This window comes from Eublepharis macularius, chromosome 11 (assembly GCF_028583425.1).
Source record: "Eublepharis macularius isolate TG4126 chromosome 11, MPM_Emac_v1.0, whole genome shotgun sequence".
NCBI classification, from domain to species: domain Eukaryota; kingdom Metazoa; phylum Chordata; class Lepidosauria; order Squamata; family Eublepharidae; genus Eublepharis; species Eublepharis macularius.
In genome coordinates this window covers 32241471-32259834 of record NC_072800.1, presented here as the reverse complement: position 1 = coordinate 32259834, position 18364 = coordinate 32241471, and the positions used below count along the sequence as shown (strand labels likewise).

The window sequence follows — 18364 nt, the reverse complement described above, 5'->3', positions numbered from 1 at the left end:
CCTCTGGATCTTTTATCAGACAGGCATAGTTAGGAGAGGAGGCCAAGGTACAGTAATAAATTACAACCATTTGAAAATCCAGAATATTTTAGGACTTACTCTGAGATCATCTTAACATATTCCCTACCTTTGTTTTTAAATCCAGCAATCGAAATCTATCAAAAACAGAAGGAAAATAATAAGCTTTCTGTGATGTTTAGAACATATGATTCAAACAAGAATTTAACTCATGGAACATAATTTGCCTGCCTCCCCCCTTCTACAGCAGCCTGAAATGCCCCATGAAATCCTGTTCTTGGTGGAGAAGGAACTCCCAGGAACAGCGGGGGTGGGTGGGTGGGTGGGGAAACAAGATTTTGTGGGTGGAAATCCTTGCACTCACGGAAACGTTTAGTCTGGATCCAAGCCAAAATTGCTGCATGAGTAATACACTATCAGAACATGAAACATACACAAAATAGTAATAAAGAGGAAGAAATTTATTATTTTAAAAAAGAGGATTTATGAATCATTATACAGTTATTATAATACATTGTAAATATTCCATCAAGATGTTTAATATTAGTCTCTTAACACATTAAAACATAAAATTAATATTACATTAGAATAATACATTATTTTTTCATACCTAGTTGGTGAAAAATAGTGTGCAGCTGGGCCAAGGTCACCCAGTGACCTTCCATGGCAGAATGGGGCTTTGAACCTGAGTCTCCCAAATCCTAGTATGACACTCTAATGCCAATCACTTAGAAGGGTTATAATTTAGTATGATTAAGTAATGCATTCTTAACCTTTGTACAGTCAGTACATTCAGACAAAGAACGACTTCTGAGGGGTATGCTAAGTTTTCTATCCTGAGCTCTCACCCCGTGTCCCTAACCTGCCTCCTGACAGAGACAAGTGTCACACTTGCAGCAACCAACCACCTTGTTCATAGGCTGCTGAGGATATTCCTTAATTCTCTTAGTAAAAGAGACAGAGAACTCCCATAGTTATCTGGGGATTAATCTTGATAGCATTGACCAAAGCAAGATGCACTCAGACAGGTGCAAAATATCCCAAAGGAACAGCATCAAACAATTTTAAAAAATTCCTTATAAAATCAGGGTTTACATACTCTTCAGAAAAACTAAGAACTTAAAAAAAATGACAGAAAGCTCTGTCTTAGATTTCTGTTTGTATTCACACTTCTGCAATCCATACTCTATTGCACTGTTATTGAATGTCCAAGCCATTGACTCACTGAATAATCGACCTTGAGTCTCAGTGAGAAAGGCGGACAATAAATTACATTTTTAAAAAAGTATCGTAATACAGGCTTCCTACACTATCTAGTGCTGTCTCTAAAAGCCTGACAGGACCCAACACTCACAGTCCTTGCTCATTTCTAGATGGAAATTGATCATGATCAGGAGCTCGGGGCTTGCCTGTATGAGGAAGTTGGGCTGTTTTGACTAACTTTCCCCCCAAAGCATGAATATATATATGATTGACCTTTGCCCCAAGGCATGCATATATGTGCATATATAAATTATAGTTGTGGTTGGCTCAGAAAGCTGTTACTTAAGTAATAGCAGAACCTATTAACTAGGGCTGACAGGTCCAATGGTGGAGGATGGGAGATCCTCTGCTTCCAGCTTCTGCCCCCCCCCCCCCCGGCCACTCACCTGGCTGTGGGGGGAGGCCTGGGGAATGGGCCTGGGAGGCAAAAAACCTCCCAAACCAGCATGCAGCAAATTGGCCCTTATGAAGCACCGAAGCATGCTCCCATTGCCAGACATGATGACGGCACTTCTGGAAGTGACGTCATCACATCCTGTCGAGAGTGCGAGCATGCAAAGCACACACACAAGGAGATAATCCAGGTAAGTGCCAGGTCCTCTCCTCCTGCCGAGAAGGTTAGGGACCTGGCAGCCCTACTTTTAACAATGGCTGATCACAGCAAGTTGGGTCGAGATGGAGGCAACTTTGAACCACGGCGCTGTGAATTGCTTTGAGTTCTATTTTGACTTGGGAAAAAAACACAGACCATTTCATACCCACCTTTATAGGAAGGAAATCCTTCTGGAAAACTTTTAAATCATAAATTCTGTTATCATAGCCTTTAGGATAAAGATATCACTTCAGTGGGCAAGTCAGTGGAAATTAATACCTGGCTCTTTTTTCTCCAGCTTGGCTGGCACATGACAGTTTCTAGTAAAATGTCTACCTTTGAGTCTTGCCTGAGTCATGTGGCGATGAGATCGCTTCTACCCAGCAGTATTGTTTTGTCACAAGAGATGAATCCAGTGGCTGTACTAGCAATGCGAGGACAGGAATGGGAAAGAGTAAGGAATAAAATGGGGAGATGGCATTGTAATGCCTCATAAATATTGGTCATATAATAGCTTCTTGCTGTTACTCCAAAGAAGCAAGGCAAGCATAGTTTGTTGACTATTTTATATTGGCGCCATGACAGTCGAGAAGTACGGGCTGAAATGTAATTATATAAAATTCAAATCCAATCAAGATTGGCTGCCTATTATTTTTTGCCATTAAGCAAGTGCTTTCCAAGAAAAACCTTGCAGGCACATCCTATTCTCAAACCACCTATCTAAAATGTCTGCCTATTGCATCTGAAAAAGTGGGTTGTAGTCTGTAAAGCTTATGCTGGAATACACTTTCATTACTTTTTGAGGTGGTATAGGACTCTGCTTATTTTTGGGTGCCATACGAACACTCCACATTAAGATTTTCAAGTTTCAGTTCAGCCTGTTTCTAACCAAAACAATTCTTTTAAAAACATATGTCCCATTTTCTCCAGTGCACAGAGCAGCTTCCTAAAACAGTAAAAAAACAGTATAAAACAATATAAAAACAATATCAAAACAAATGACAAGAGCATCTTGCCAGAAACCTCTTGCCTCAGTGTTCATGCTTTATTTTATTTTCCTTTCCTTTCCTAATGTCAATCAACATTCTATTGCAGCTGTTATTTGATGGAATTTTGGCAGCGCCGAAACACAGTGGCAGGCTGACATGGCTTGTATTAAACCACAAGTGTTCTGTGTTTTTAAAAAATTTTTGAAGACATTAAATGCAAATCTTGTCTTGTCTTTTCCCTCCCAGATGTGTGCAATAGTACTGATCTTCCTGAAGTTGAGATCATCAGCCTGCTGGAAGAGCAGCTGCCCCACTACAAGCTAAGAGCAGATACAATCTATGGTTATGACCACGACGACTGGCTGCATACCCCTCTCATTTCTCCTGATGCCAATATTGACCTAACAACTGAGCAAATAGAAGAGACACTGAAATACTTTCGTGAGTCCAAATATGCTTGTTTCTGCTCAAATACCTGTAGAACAGACGTGTTCTTTGCCCTACCCGTGTCAAGATTCCTCAGTATAGCATCTATTCTTGGGGGAAAGAATACAGCATAAGAGAGAGGTCAATCTGAAAGCAGATCATGATAAGTTACCAATCATGAACCTAAACCTCGTCCTTCTGTGCACCCAATTTGTGTGTATGTTTGCCAGAAAATTCTTTTTCATTTTTGAAAAAAGTTTCATAACAGTCACGCTGTAGGCTGCTTATGACATTTTTCACCCAGTTTAAAAGCACTGGGAATGTAGCTTGCATATGTCAGTCTCCACCCAAATTCATGGTTTACCTTTGGCTTACGATAGGATGTGCAGCTAAGGCTGCAGTCCTGGACACAGGCTTCTAAATTCCTTCTGACTTCAGTGGGATTTCTGCAGTTTGTGTGAGGGATTGCAGTCTAAGTTGCATTGTAAAGGATGATCAAATAACCTTGAATTCCAAAGGGATTTGTATAAAGGCAGAATAAATGACTGAACAACTTTATAGTAATCTGTGATAGTTTCTCTAGTAGTTAAATTTAATGAAATAGTACATCAAGTTGTGTTTTAGGTGTAAAATACAACATTCTGCTATTTAATTTTAACTATATGGCTTTGGTATTCATAAACCACAAAGACTTGCATATAGTTTCGCCAACTGGTTGGGGAAGATTTTTAATTACCCCTTCTTTGCAAAATTTATCTTGTTTAGTTGCCCATCTAGAAGTTCTAGTTTTGAGTCTCTTTATCTGGGATGAACTGTTCCAAAACCAAACCTCTTTTTACCACTCAATAAGTTTTTCACAGTAAAAGTTAACTTAGCGGGGAATGCCAACAGGTGCTTATCTCCACCATCATAGTAAATGGAATGGTGGTAATCAGCTATGAAGAGCTCCATTTGGTAAATCATTCTGTGAAAGTCTCAATGCGTATCGTTTATTTCAAAAAACAATGCTTCATTAAGATGTCACAAACAAACCTTTGTTTGGACATCGCAAGTTATATTAAAAACTTATGAAACTATTAGTGTTCAGTCGTACCTCCCCCCACCCCCCACACATGATGGGAGAAAGGGAAGAAGCATGCCTGGCCACCCTTTAGCTGGGTTCATAGTACCCATCACAAACAGCTTTTGATCTCTGATTAGAGTCGGAGAGTCGTTTAGCACCTTACTTGGTAACAAATACGTTGTGATGTAAGCTTTCAAGAACCTGAGCCCACTTCATCAAATACATGAAGTGTCAGGATTGGGTGTGTATTTTCATAGATATAAACTGGAGATTGCTGGTATGGGGGAGTAGTTATCACAAAAATAGGCCCAAAGATCAAGCAGTTAAGTAATAGGCATGTGACATTGAAAGTACTGTTTACCCTTGTCACTGCATTTTGTTTTCATATGTCCTTTGCATAGCACAGTGGGTGTGTGCCTCTCCTAAATGGAGATGAAGTGGCAAAGCAGGTTGAACAATGAAGGCATCTAATGAGGAGCATTTTTCCTGTAATGAACAAACCTCTTCCAGATTATGTGGACCGATAGTGTCAAATCTCCATCTGAATTCTGATGAGGGAGGTCCACTCATCTCCCTTTTAAAGCTTGGTAATTGTCAAACCTGTAACTGACTGTCCCTTTCCCCCACAGGATTCTCAGTGTTTCCCCTCTTTATGTCTGATCCACATCCATTTATTCTCTTGCATAGAGACAGTCCAGTTGGACTGGTATAAATTGCGGATAGATGTTGGTAGCAAATGAAAATATGTATCACGTTTTAAAAGATGTGCAGGTGAACAAGCCCTGGATGGTATAGCTCAGTGATGGCGAACCTTTTTGAGCCTGAGTGCCAAAACTGCAACACAAAACCAACTTATTTATTTCAAAGTGCCAGCACTGCAATTAAACCTGAATACTGAGGTTTTAGTTAAGAAAAAACAACTCATACAGTTGTCCCAACTAATTAATCTCTCTCTCTCTCTCTCTCTCTCTCTCTCTCTCTCTCTCTCTCTCTCTCTCTCTCACTCACTCACTCACTCACTCACTCACTCACTCACTCTCTCTCTCTCTCTCTCTCTCTCTCTCTCTCTCTCTCTCTCTCTCTCTCACTCACTCACTCACTCACTCACTCACTCACTCACTCACTCACTCACTCACTCAGGAGCCACGACTGAAAGTAAAGCAAGTTAAATCAAAGCAGTTTGCCCTTCTTTAGACCAGCAGCCCTGCTTGCAAGCACTCTCTCTCTCTCTCTCTCCCCCCCCTCTCTCTCTCACTCGTTCAAGAGCCAGGACTGAAAGTAAAGCAAGTTAAATCAAAGCTGCTTACTCTTCTTTAGAAAGCCAGCCCCAGCAGCCTCGCTGCTGCCTCCGCTTCCTGCTGCTAAAGAGATGGGCAGCAGGGAGGCAGCTTTGAGGAAAAGGAATCACGTGGGCAGGGCCAAAACCCATGTTATCTCTGCTCCGAGCTACTGGAACACCGTTCCAGGCATTCTCCCTCCAAATGAGCCCTGGACCTAGCGATCAGTGACTTGGCTCGCGTGCCCACAGAGAGGGCTCTGCGTGCCAGCTGTGGCACGCGTGCCATAGGTTCGCCATTGCTGGTATAGCTCATGAGTCTTGTGTCAGTGCTGCTTGAGTAGATAGGGGGACATGATTGGCAAGTAACTTGTTGTAGTGGCTAGTAAATCCTACAGGAGTTTCTGTTTGAATAAGCAGTTAGAACTCAGCTGCAGGCAAGAGGACAGCATTATGTTTGTTTGGTAGTTGGAAGCATTCAGGCAGTTGTCGGTTGGTGGTATTGAAAACGTTTCAGTTGTTTTGGCAAACTGAGCTGAAAAGAGTTAATGCAGGACTGAAGCTTGCTAGTAGGGCTTGCCACGAAGAACAGCAACCCTGTGTTGCTTCATCCTTTATATACATCGAGTGTGGTGATGTATGCATTTTCTCCATTAACATCAGACACAGCTAATGATAGGGAGCAGGTATTGGGAATTGGCATAGTATAGCGGTCATTACATAAATGTAATGAATATGGTTATAGTATTGATGGCGGGAGGCAGATCAGCAGTTCTGGGTAGTAGTCACATGTTCCTTGTAACAGTTAAGTCCATCACCTGGTGGCTCCATCTGCATCTGTATAAGTAGTGTTAGGAAGATTTGCATGGAATTGTATGTTGGAGAAATAATTGAGCTATTTTGTAGTCACATAATTTCTTAGGTTTAAACTATACCAAATGTATATCGAGGAGTTGCCTTATTAAAAAAATCTCTCTCAACTTGCCATTGCCTAAATGTTCTTTAGGAGTGTTCCTTATATGTTGGTATAATTGCATGATATAGGATCTGGATTTCTTAATCTAATTTATCATGTTCATTTATTTATATGTCAGGTGCATTCTGTGTTCTTAAGATACATTAGTGGGTTTGGTTTCTCAGTCACGTCTTCAGTGGCAATTGATGCCTAAAATTAATTTGATTGCACAAAATTTTCATTTCTGTTGTTTGATTGTATAGTGCCCCCATGAAAGCTGTGCTGGATTTCCTGGTATCTGTAACTTCAGTTTTGTGTTTGTATTTTTTTAAATGTGTTTATGCAGATCAGTCCATGAAACTTGGCTGATATGTTTGTAGCAGCAAAAAACTGCTATATTTGTAGCTGAAAAAAAATTGCTATATCTTTTCTTCTGGGCACATGGATTTGGCAGCATGAAGGGAGTGGTCTCTCCACAGAAACAGTGTTAATGTTGCGCAGGACAAATGCAGTTAAACTTTCTGTTGAAAGACATGTATCATAGAAAGTTGCCAACATTCTCTTGCTTAGCAACTTGTCTCAAGCCAACTAAACTATTGAGCTTGTGTATGTCGATGTGCATATGTGCTTTGCTCTGCATGCCAATGTCATTCTGTGTGAACCAATAAGAGCAAGCAAAATAGATATGGTCAAACAGTGCAGTAACTATGGGATGAGTAAAAGGGAGTTAACCATCTGTTTAGTTAAACGCCTTTCACTGACATGCATATTTACGTTGTCCAGAGGGAGGACATTTCTATGTTCACTCAGCTGATGGTAAATTTACCCAATCTGCTGAGTTTACAGTGACTCTTAGTAGATCATGAGTCCGTGTATTGACATCATCCACACTGCAACTGGTGGTTCTGGTGCTGCCATACCCCAGCAGTCCTATCCACCCCTGGGAAGCTGCAATATGTAGGGGAAAGGAGGCAAAATCACCCTTGTCTCAGTGGAGCAGCACTAATGAAAGAGGCAGATTTATTTGGGGATTGGACTAGATGACCCTAGAGGACCCTTCAAACCCTATGATTTCGTCCTCTTTCCTCTGCTATGGGGAGGGGAATGCAGGAACTATGATACTGACAGTGCCTTCTGCTGATGGATCATGGGATCCAACCCTTAGTTCTCTGCTCTCCTCACAAGCAAGATCCTTGGTGTAGTTATGGAGTGAGTCCAATAGTAGCAGATTTCCATACCTTTCTCTTTCGTTGGAGTTGATAGTTGCAGGGCTCCATGTTCCTCATATTTCCTCCAGCGACCTTCCTCCCAAGCAGGTTTGTCCATTAGTACAGCCCACCTAACCAGTCTCCAAGTCTGTACATGAAAGGACTCAGTGGAGGGTGACATTCCAGGCTTCGTTCCTAGAGTGTGATTTAAAAGCCCTTGAAGCAGCAACCTTGCTTCAGCAATCTGCTCAGTGCCTGTATGGGAACCCTTTGCACATCATGCATCAATGACAGAAGAATGGTGGAATATAAATGTAATTAGTACATAAATCATTCCAGTTACAACTGCCTCTAATGAGTATGATGCTCGTAGCAGAGATATAAAGTGTGGTATGGTCTATCAAATGCCAAGCCTTAACAGCAGTGGAATCTGGCCCTCTGTGTGCTGGGTTTTTTTTTAAAAAATGATAATTTTCCAACACAGTAACTCTCCCCTGCAGAGTATGTTTGGTGCTGTGGCTTTCTGTGATTCTTGTTTATGCCTGCCAGGCATCCATGTGTTTTTCTTGTTGCAGCATAGACAAAGTTTGTTTATATGCAGTTAACATTTCTGAGATGACCCTTCAACATATGTGTATGATCTGCTTTGCTCCCATCCTTCAGCCTTTCTAAGCTTTACAGCTGCTTTCTAACTAGTTTGCAGCAAAGAGCTTCTGAGTGTCCCACAGCCGAGGCTGAAGCTAGAACATAATCACCAAGTCATTTGATTCTTTTAATATAGTAAGCCCTTCTGTGTATTCATTTTAGTGTTCATACAACCTGAAAGCTTCAGTGTTATTCTGAACTTCCATAATGTGTGAATAGATATTTTAGTAAACAGCCCATATGTTGGAAAGGGCAGTGTACAGAGTTTACTTTAAAGGAGAACAATGCCCAGTCTTCCCACACGATGAATAAAAACGCCGCCTTGATGTTATTTTACATTTAAGTACTATTTTAATTCTTCTCCCACAAAAGCAAAGATTCCTTTGCTTAGCAGCCTTCAAAAACTTCTCTCTCTCTCTCTCCCCCCCTTCCTCCCCCCCCCCCCCGTCGCTGTGTTGTTAACCAAAACAAAATAGCCTTCACTTAGCGACTTGTTGTCGTCCATCAAGCATGTAACCTTTGCACCCAGCAGTCTGGATTTTTTCCCCCTATTGGGAGAAAATTCAACTGGGAAAGTATCACGCTCAGAGGCCTATAGAGGCCTATAGATACTATGAATGTCCAAACTTTTCTAATACTATACTGGAACAAAATGGCTGCTTGGCAAACTTTCATAGAATCTTTCATTCTGTCTTGGGAATCAAAGCTGAGCTTAATTTTAAGCTGGCATCCAGCTGGAGAATGTGAAGAGGGATTATTCAGCATGTTGCATTCATATGCGTGGTACTACAGGCATGGAAAATCAAGTTCAAATCAATACCTAAGTGGCAGAAAGAGTAAATCTGGTTTGTAAGGAACAGATTGTTGTTGTTTTTTAAGTGTAAGCTTTATAAATATTTTTTTTAAGTCTGGATCTATTTTTGAATGTTTTGAACACTGGACTACTGACACCTGCTCAGCTACCAACATTCTGTCCTACTGTCTTCTTTATGTGTCAGTCATGCTAATTTTGTACTTGTAGGGAGAGGAGAAGTTAGTTGAAGCTGAGTGTCCTGGACAACAGGTGGCAATTTGGGCGGGGGCAGGGGGGAGCAGGAGGGAGGGTACGTTCTTCAAACTTGTTTATTTTGCTGTTGTTTTTAAATGAATAGAAATCAAATGGAAAATGGGGCTTGGCTACTGCTGTTCACAGTCTTCAACTTACATGGCATTTGCTAAACTGTTTTGCCTTTGTTGATAAACTTCGTAATTTGTTAGTTATTCAACAGGAAGACTGCCAAAAATGTTTCCATGTAACAGTACTCCATAGACTCTGAGTGTATTCACCCCAATTGCATGGAAAGTCTTCCCACCTGGCAGCAAATGGTGCTGGCATAGTGAAAGTCCACCTAATTAAACTGACATGCACACACCCTTTACAAACCTCATTTGTGTGCATTATGTGCTGTCAAGTCACCTCCGACCTATGGTGACCCTATGAATAAAAGACCTCCAGAATGTCCTGTCATTCGCAGACTTGTTCAGATCTTGCAAACTGGAGGATGTGGCTTCTTTTATTGAGTGCAGCTCTTTGGGTCTGCCTCTTTTCCTACTGCCTTCAACTTTTCCTAGCATTATTGACTTTTCCAGAGAGCCTTTGTCTTCTCATGATGAGACCAAAATATAGTAGCCTCATTTTAGCTTCTAGGGAGAATTAAGTTTTGATGTGATATAGAACCCACTTATGTGTCTTTTTGGGCATCCACAGTATCCACAAAACTCTCCTGCAGCACCACTGTACTGTTCCAGCAGCAAGCTGACCATATTAATCAATATGTACCAGACTAGACTGTATGCCTATAGTTTTAAGAGAAGTGCATCTTGGGAGTTGTAGTGCCTTACCCCACAGGTTCAGTTCCTGGGGCATTCAAAGCCCGCCAAAACTTGTTAAGGCCATTTCCTCTTTTGTTCATTCACACTTCAGCAGGGAGAGGAGCAAGTCATCTCTCTTTTTTCACCACATTCATTGGGTCTACAAAGCTCCATCAAGTGCCTTTATGCATGAAAGATGCACTCTCTCCTTTCGTTATTTAGAAGAATTGTGAGTAGAGATTCCTTACGTGTATGAAGAAGTTAAATAAAACCATTTAAGTTTGTAACCCGTGCGTGTGCGTTGACACTTGACGACAAAGGGTAGGGATTCCCTCCTCGCGTCGGAATATCCACATTTCAAATGAATCAATTTTCTTCCAACTTTTACATCCATATATAGTAATGGGGAATACTATAGATTATCTTGATCTTGGTCCTGAAAGAGAAATCCTTATCTTTAAGAATTTTTTCTAGTTCCCTCACAGCTACTCTTCCAAGTTGCAATTTTCTGATTTCTTGGTTGCAGTCTCCCTTTTGGTTGATAATTGAGCCAAGGAATAGAAAATCTTGAACAATTTGTTTCCTCATTGTCAACTTTAAAATTGTGTAATTCCTCAGTGGTCATTACTTTTGTCTTCTTGATGTTCAGCTGTAATCCTGCTTTGGTGCTTTCTCCTTTAACCTTCATCAGTATTCATTTCAAGTCTTCACTATTTTCTGTCAGTAACGTGGTGTCATCTGCATGTCTCAAAATGTTAATGTTCTTTCCACCTATTTTTTCTCTTCTTCTAAATCTAATCCAGTTTTCCTTATAATATGCTCTTCTAAAATTAATCTAGCTTTCCTTATGATGTGCTCTGCATAGAGGTTGAACAGGTGGGGAGATAATATGCATCCTTGTTTGACATCTTTGCCAGTTGGAAACCATTCTGTTTCTCCAAATTCTGTCCTAACAGTAACCTCTTGTCCAGAGTACAAGCTGTGCATCAAAACAATTAGATGTTGTGGCATCCTATTTCTTTTAACACCATCTGTAGCTTTTCATGATCCACAAAGTCAAAAGTTTTGCTGTAATTTATAAAATACAAGCTGATTTTCTTCTGAAATTCCCTGGTATGTTCCATTAACCATCTTAAATCTACAATGTGATCTCTAGTGCCTGTTCCTTTACTGAATCTAGCTTGAACATCTGACATTTCTCATTCCATAAATGGTGAGAGTCTTTGCTGTATCATTTTGAGCATTACTTTGCTTGCATGGGAAATTAATGTGATAGTTTGATAGTTGCTGCACTCTTTAGCGTCCCCTTTTTTGGAATTGGAATGTAGACTGAGCGTTTTCAGTCTGTGGGCCATTGTTTTATTTTCCATATTTGTTGACAGATTCTTGTTAAGATTCTGATGGACTCCATTTCTATAGCTTGAAGTAGCTCTATTGGTATTCCATCTTGTCCAGGTGCTTTGTTTCTCCCAATTGTTTTGAGTCTAGCTTTCACTTCACTTTATAAGATTTCTGGATCTTTGTCAAAAGATTCTTCTTTGAAGGTATCTGTTACCCTTCCATCTCTTCTGTATAGTTCTTCAGTGTATTGTTTCCATCCTTCCTTTATTTTGTCCTGATCAATACTGTGTTTCCTTGCTGATCTTTCAGCATCCTGAGCCGTGGTTTGGATTTCCCTTTGATTTCCTGGATCTTGTTCTTCCCTTTTTGTTGTTGTCTTCGATTTCTATGCAGTGGCTATTATTATAGATTTGTCTCTGCATGTAAGTTGCTGAAAAGCTGCATTTAGAATTCTGACTCTTTTTCTGTCAGTTTTTGCTTTTGCTTCCCGTCTGTCTTTAGCAATTTTTTTTTTATTAAATTTTTATTGTTATTGTAACATTAGATGTAACTAATAACCTTCAAGTAACAAACAACATTTCAAATTTGAATGAAACAAAAACCAATATACAATACGCAGTTAGACTTACATCCTTAATAGTTAACATAGAGAAAAAGTAATTCCATGTAATTACACAGTTATATTATCAGCTTAATAGAAGGAGAGGTATCCATTGTTTGTTACAACTTGTAGTATTTTCGAGTTGGGCTGCATATTGTTCTTTTCTATGTATTCCAGAAATGGGAGCCACTTTTCAATAAAATTAGTATTTTCTGTGAGTTGTATTGCATTTTGCATATCATTGCTTACTTTTTCTAGAATGAAATGATTCCAAACTTTAGAGAACCAGTTTTCGATTGTTGGTAATTTTTTTGACTTCCATACTGTCGCTATGGCACTCTTAGCTGCTACAAAAAAAGAGGCAATGAGCTCCTTTCTGATTTTGGGGACGTGTGAGTTTTCCCACAAGTCTAAAAAAATCATTTTTGGGTCAAAGGGGAGGTCGTGATTTGTGATATCTTTAATTTTCATTAATATCTCTTCCCAAAATCGTCTAATTCCTTTACATTCCCACCAACAGTGGGCGAAGGTTCCCTCCCCGCCACAATTTTTCCAACATTTTGGGGATGATCTAGCTGATATATGTGCTAATTTTTTGGGTGTTAGATACCATCTGTGAATCACTTTAAACGTTTGTAATTTAGTTATGTTGACTTTCGAGGTGAATATTCCAGATGTCCATATTTTTTCCCAAATCTCTGGGGACTGTTCAATTGCACAGTCCTTACCCCAACTAGATTGACAACTTAGCTGCTTGTTCTCAGTGATGTTTAGCAGAAGGTTATATAGTTTAGCTATCATGCCTTTTTTTTGTTGTACTGGTGAGTCTAGAAATTGTTCAAATTCTGTCAGAGGTTCTTTCATGATGTTCCTTAGCCTTATTTTTTCTGCCATGTGTGAGAGTTGTAAGTAATTAAACCAATGTAGTTTTTGTTCTAATTTATTCTCTATATCTACTTTCTCCAGGAGACCTAATTTTGTGGATATGTCAACTAGTCTAGTTATTTTTGCTTGATGTAATGATAGGATAAGTGATCGATCCCACTCTGGTAAAAACCATTCTTGATTTAGGAACGTAGAGAATCTAGATATTCTAGGAACAATTTTGATCCTGATTTGGTCCCATGTCTTTAAGATAGATGGTATCAGGAAGCTTTTTTTGATGCTTTGTGGCCTATTACTTGGTTTGTTCCAAATTATGTCTGTTATGTCACTGAATTTTGAAGATGGTTGTATGATCATAACCCAATCTGGCTGAGGGGAGTTTGAAGTCATTTGCAAGAGATTAGCCAATCGTGTCGCTGATTGATATAGGTATAAATCTGGATAATTAAAACCACCATTTGCTGATTTCCTCCTCATAGTAGTGAATGCGATTCTCGGGTGCTTGTTTTGCCATAGAAATTTATTAATTAATATTTGCCATTGAGCTATTTGTGATCTATTTATAGTAAGGGGGATCGCTCTAAACATAAAAATAAATTTTGGTAATATAAAAGCTTTTATTAAATGAAATCTGTCATACCACGTGAGCTTTAATTTATTCCATTTGATAATATCTAATTTAATTTGGTTTATCAATTTGAGGTGATTCAATTTTATAAGGTCTTTCAGGTTGGGGGTGATTTCAACTCCTAGGTATGTAAGATTAGATGGGGACCATTGAAAGCTATATATTGTACTAATTTGTTGGACCGTTTTATTATGGGTGTTGATGGCAAGATAGTAAGATTTTGTTTGGTTAATTAATAGTCCTGATATTGCACCAAATTTTGTAAGTAGAGATGAAAGATGGGACAGTGAACTTAATGGTTTGGTCAAATAAATCATCATATCGTCCGCGAACAAGCTAATTTTAAATTCTGTGGAGTTAACGTTTATTCCCTTTATCTGTTTATGTTCTCTAAGGGCAATCGCAAAGGGTTCTAGGGCGATTGCAAATAGGAGAGGGGATAGAGGGCAACCTTGTCTTGTACCTCTTTTAACGTTAATATTTTCTGAGTATGTAGCGTTTACTTTGATGTTTGCTATAGGTTGGTGGTATATAGCTTCAATTGTGTTTAAGAATTTTTCTCCAAATTCCATATGCCTCAGTGTTTTTAGTAGGTATGATATTTCTACCGAATCGAAAGCTTTTTCGACGTCTAGTGATAAAAAGATGGCTTCCATATTGTTTTGGGTGCAATGGTCTATTAAGGTTAATGATTTATAAATGTTATCTGTAATGTCTCTTTTTGGTATAAATCCTGATTGGTCTGTATGAATGTAGTTAGAAATGAATGTATTTAGTCGATTTACCATAATAGAAGCAAAAATTTTATAATCGTGGCTGAGTAATGAAATAGGGCGGTAGGATGCTGCTTTTAGGGGATCTTTTCCCTGTTTATGGATCACTATGATGTCGGCTCTCTCCCATGTGGGTGGCATTACTCCCTTTTCCAGAATCGAGTTGGCTAGATCAGTTAGATGTGTTGCTAACAAGCTCGTAAACTTTTTATAAAATTCTGCCGGGTATCCGTCCGGCCCTGTGGCTTTATTATTTTTAGCTGCTTTTATTGCATCCATTGTTTCTTGGATAGTGATGGGTTTTTCTAGAAATGTTCGGTGTTTTTCCTCTAATTTCTTAAAGTGTTTTAGTGAGTTTAAAAAGTGGGATATTTTAGTTTGGTCCGGATTTTTTGATGAGTATAGTTGAGTGTAAAAGTCTTTAAAGACTTTAAGGATTGATTCTGGTTTGTATTGCATTATATTTTTACTGTTATGAATTCTGTTGACTGTGTTTTGTATTCTCTTTTGTTTTACTTTATTTGCCAGAATGCGTAAAGTTTTAGGTGTATTGGTCCAATGTGATTGTTTGATAGCAATCAGATTTTTGTATATCGTATGACTGTCCAAGGTTTCTAATAATTTCCTTTGTGTTAAGAGATCCCTGTATATTTTTTTACTGCCTGTTAATTTATGTTTATTTTCTAGTGCTTTTATATTGCTTATTAACTCACATTTTTGTTTCAATTTTTCTTTGTTGATTTTAGCAGTAAGGGCTATTAAATGTCCTCTGGTCACTGTTTTTATCGTATCCCAAAATATGTGTATCCCAATGTCTTTTGAGAAGTTGTCTGTAATAGCTGTTTCAATTATTTTGCCAATTTCTTTAATTGCATATTGATTGTATAATAAATGTTTCGGTAAGCGCCATTGAGTACTGCTTTGTGTTTTAGCACTGAGATTAAGTGTCATGGATACCCAAGCATGGTCTGAGATTGTGTTACTTCCTATTTCTGTTTTCTCTATTTTATCAATTATGTCATTAGAGCTAAGAAGATAATCAATTCTTGTGTATGTATTATGTCTTTGTGAGAAGTATGTGTAATCCTTTTCTCCCTCGTGATAATGTCTCCATGTGTCAATTAAGTGGTATTTCTGTAGTATGGCTGCTAGTTTTGTTATTTTGGATTTTTTTGATGTGTGTACTTTGTTAAAATTTGATTTGTCCAGTTGATGATTTATTATGTAATTTAGGTCTCCTCCAATTATCAAATATCCTTCCTGAAATGAAATCAATTTTTGTATTACTTCCTCTATAAATTCTAATTGGTTTGCGTTTGGAGCATATACTGAGGCTAGTGTGAGCGTGTGCTCCCCTACTTTCCCTTTAACGAAGATAAATCTGCCTTTTTTATCCTTAAATGTTTTTGTTTGTTGAAATTGTAGGTCCTTTGCAATTAGGATGGCTACTCCTCTTGATTTGGAGTTTCCAGTTGCGTGATACTGGGTTTGCAGCCACCTAGCTTTTAGCGAATCTGTATTATTATGTCGTAGATGGGTTTCCTGCAGAAATATAATTTGAGGTCTGGTTTGGGCTAAGTTCGATATCACTCTCTTTCTTTTAATTGGATTACCTAATCCTCTAACATTGAAAGTTAAAACTTTGATTTTAGAGCTCATTGTCTGTTTTGATTATAACAATTACTTGTGCCTTTTTTTTTTCCTTTTTCTCCACCTGTATTTATTCCGAATTCACTATATATCTTAACTGTTGATTAATCTACAATCCTAGTCTAAATCGAGTCCGTACAACTATATGTGATTGTTCATCTCTATACCAGCACTTTTGATTAAAAGACAGCAAGAGAAAGAAAAAAAATAAAAATAAAAATGATAGTATCTGGTTCACTGTTTCTTTCTTTCTTTTCCTTTTTCTTTCTTTCTTTTTTTTTTTTTTGAGTGAATTGTATGGTTATAACATCAAACTTATCAAACCATCAGTATTCCAATCTTGTAACTTCTGCTTATAGTTCTCAACTAGGTTTAACAATATAATTATCAATATAGTTGTTTTAATATCACAATAATCTTATTTACTATGTTATTTCTTAATGTCTATATTTAAATTACTCTCCTTAGGTCGATATATAGAAATTAAAGTTGCAAGATTTCTCTTATTTTCTACACGATAAACCTTCCCTAATTTCTTAGAATTCAGTCCAGTCAAGTGTTTACCAGTTATACCCCTCTAACTGAATTGACTTCTTCCTATGTTTGTGCTCTATATTATTGTTCTTTCCCCTCTTTCCTTTTCCTGTGTGTGTGTGTGTGTATATATATATATATATATATATATATATATATATATATATATATATATATATATATATATATATATATATATATTCTTTCTATGATATTTAGTCTTTGTTACAAACTATAAACTACTCCTATTATTTTCCTATTCCCCTCCCACTCCCTATGCTCTCCCTAACCCTCTTCCTTTTTTTTCCCCTCCCCTTCCCTTTTTTTATACTTATAGATTATAGTAGTAATATATATACAACAATTTTTTTGAGATTTTTTAAAATTATTTTATTGTATTTTTATTATTATTATTATTATTATTTTTAATATCCTTTTTCTTTCCCTTTTTTTTCTCCCTCCCTCCCTTACTATCAAGTTTTTTCCCAAAATTTTGTGTAACTATTTACTGAGCTTATATAACTAACTAACTGTCCCTGTACCTTCCCCTTACCACCCTTCCTCCCTCCCCTCAACCACCTTTGTGACTTAGTAAGCTGTAAATTCCACTTGGATATTATTAGTATTCTATGCTGCTGTAATGAAGTGTTCAAGTTTAGCTCTCTCAAACTGCTGAGTTACCTTCACTCACCAGTTGTGGAAGTCTATCTCACTCCCCTTCCACTTATGAGAGCTAAAAAAACTCACGTGAGCTATGTTGAAAGCCCTTCCCCCCTTCCCCAAAACCTCTATAGTTACATCTCTATTTTCAAGTACTACAACTTGATAAACAGTCAAACCGAAGTATATTTATCCAGTTTTACCAGTTTGTGGTGTGGTAAAAATAAGAAGATTTAAGTGTCTCTGATGGGGATCTTACTCCCTTTCTGAGGAGATAGTAAGTCTGAAGATTTTCTTTTCTGATTTTGTTTGCTCATCTCCATTGGTGTTTCTAACCCGACTGCATTCAATAGCTCTAGTCCCGTATCGATATCAGTTGCAATATATCTTTTGCCATGATGGATGACCATAAGCTTGCTTTGATCCTGCCATTTGTATCTCATGTTCGCTTTTTGCAGGGTCTCAGAGATTGGTTTAAGTTCCCTTCTTTTAGCAAGCACCTCTTTTGGGAGATCAGCGAAAATATATATATGTTTGCCTTCGCATTTAAATGATCCCCTTGCTCTAGCTTCTTCCATTATCTTCTTTCTTGTCCTCTGGTCGGGTACCTCTATGATTATATCTCTCGGGCGTTCTTTGCTTTTGTTTTGTTGAAAAGGTCCCACACGGTAGGCTGTTGTGATGTAGGGGAAGACTCCTTCCTCAAGCCTTAGTTGTTTAGCCAGCCAGTTAGCAATGAAGCTTATGAGATCTGTATTGTATGTATACTGTTCGTCTATTCCTCGTATCTTAACGTGATTTTGCCTGGCATTGATTTCTAGCCTTGTTAGTCTGTCTTGCTGCTCCGTAATTATTCTTTGCATGTCTGTGACGTTTTGCTGAGCCTGCACACTCACGTTCAGAGCTTTTTCAGCTTTTTGATTAGTTGTTTGTAAGTCACGTTTTATGTCCATGAGTTGTGCAGTGATAGGGTTAATGAGTTTGGCCATTTGGTCTACAATGTCTT

At 38.3% G+C, this 18364-nt stretch overlaps 1 protein-coding gene across 7 annotated transcripts in view; it reads left to right on the top strand.

The window, feature by feature from the left end:
• The window catches only part of TRAK1 (trafficking kinesin protein 1), a 157672-nt gene that overhangs the window by 69818 nt on the left and 69490 nt on the right, over positions 1-18364 (top strand). For all 7 annotated transcript variants that reach the window (XM_054991849.1, XM_054991848.1, XM_054991857.1 and 4 more), the window contains exon 3: positions 3109-3303. The gene's annotated coding sequence lies outside the window, so the exon portion shown is untranslated. The remainder of the gene's footprint in view (positions 1-3108; positions 3304-18364) is intronic.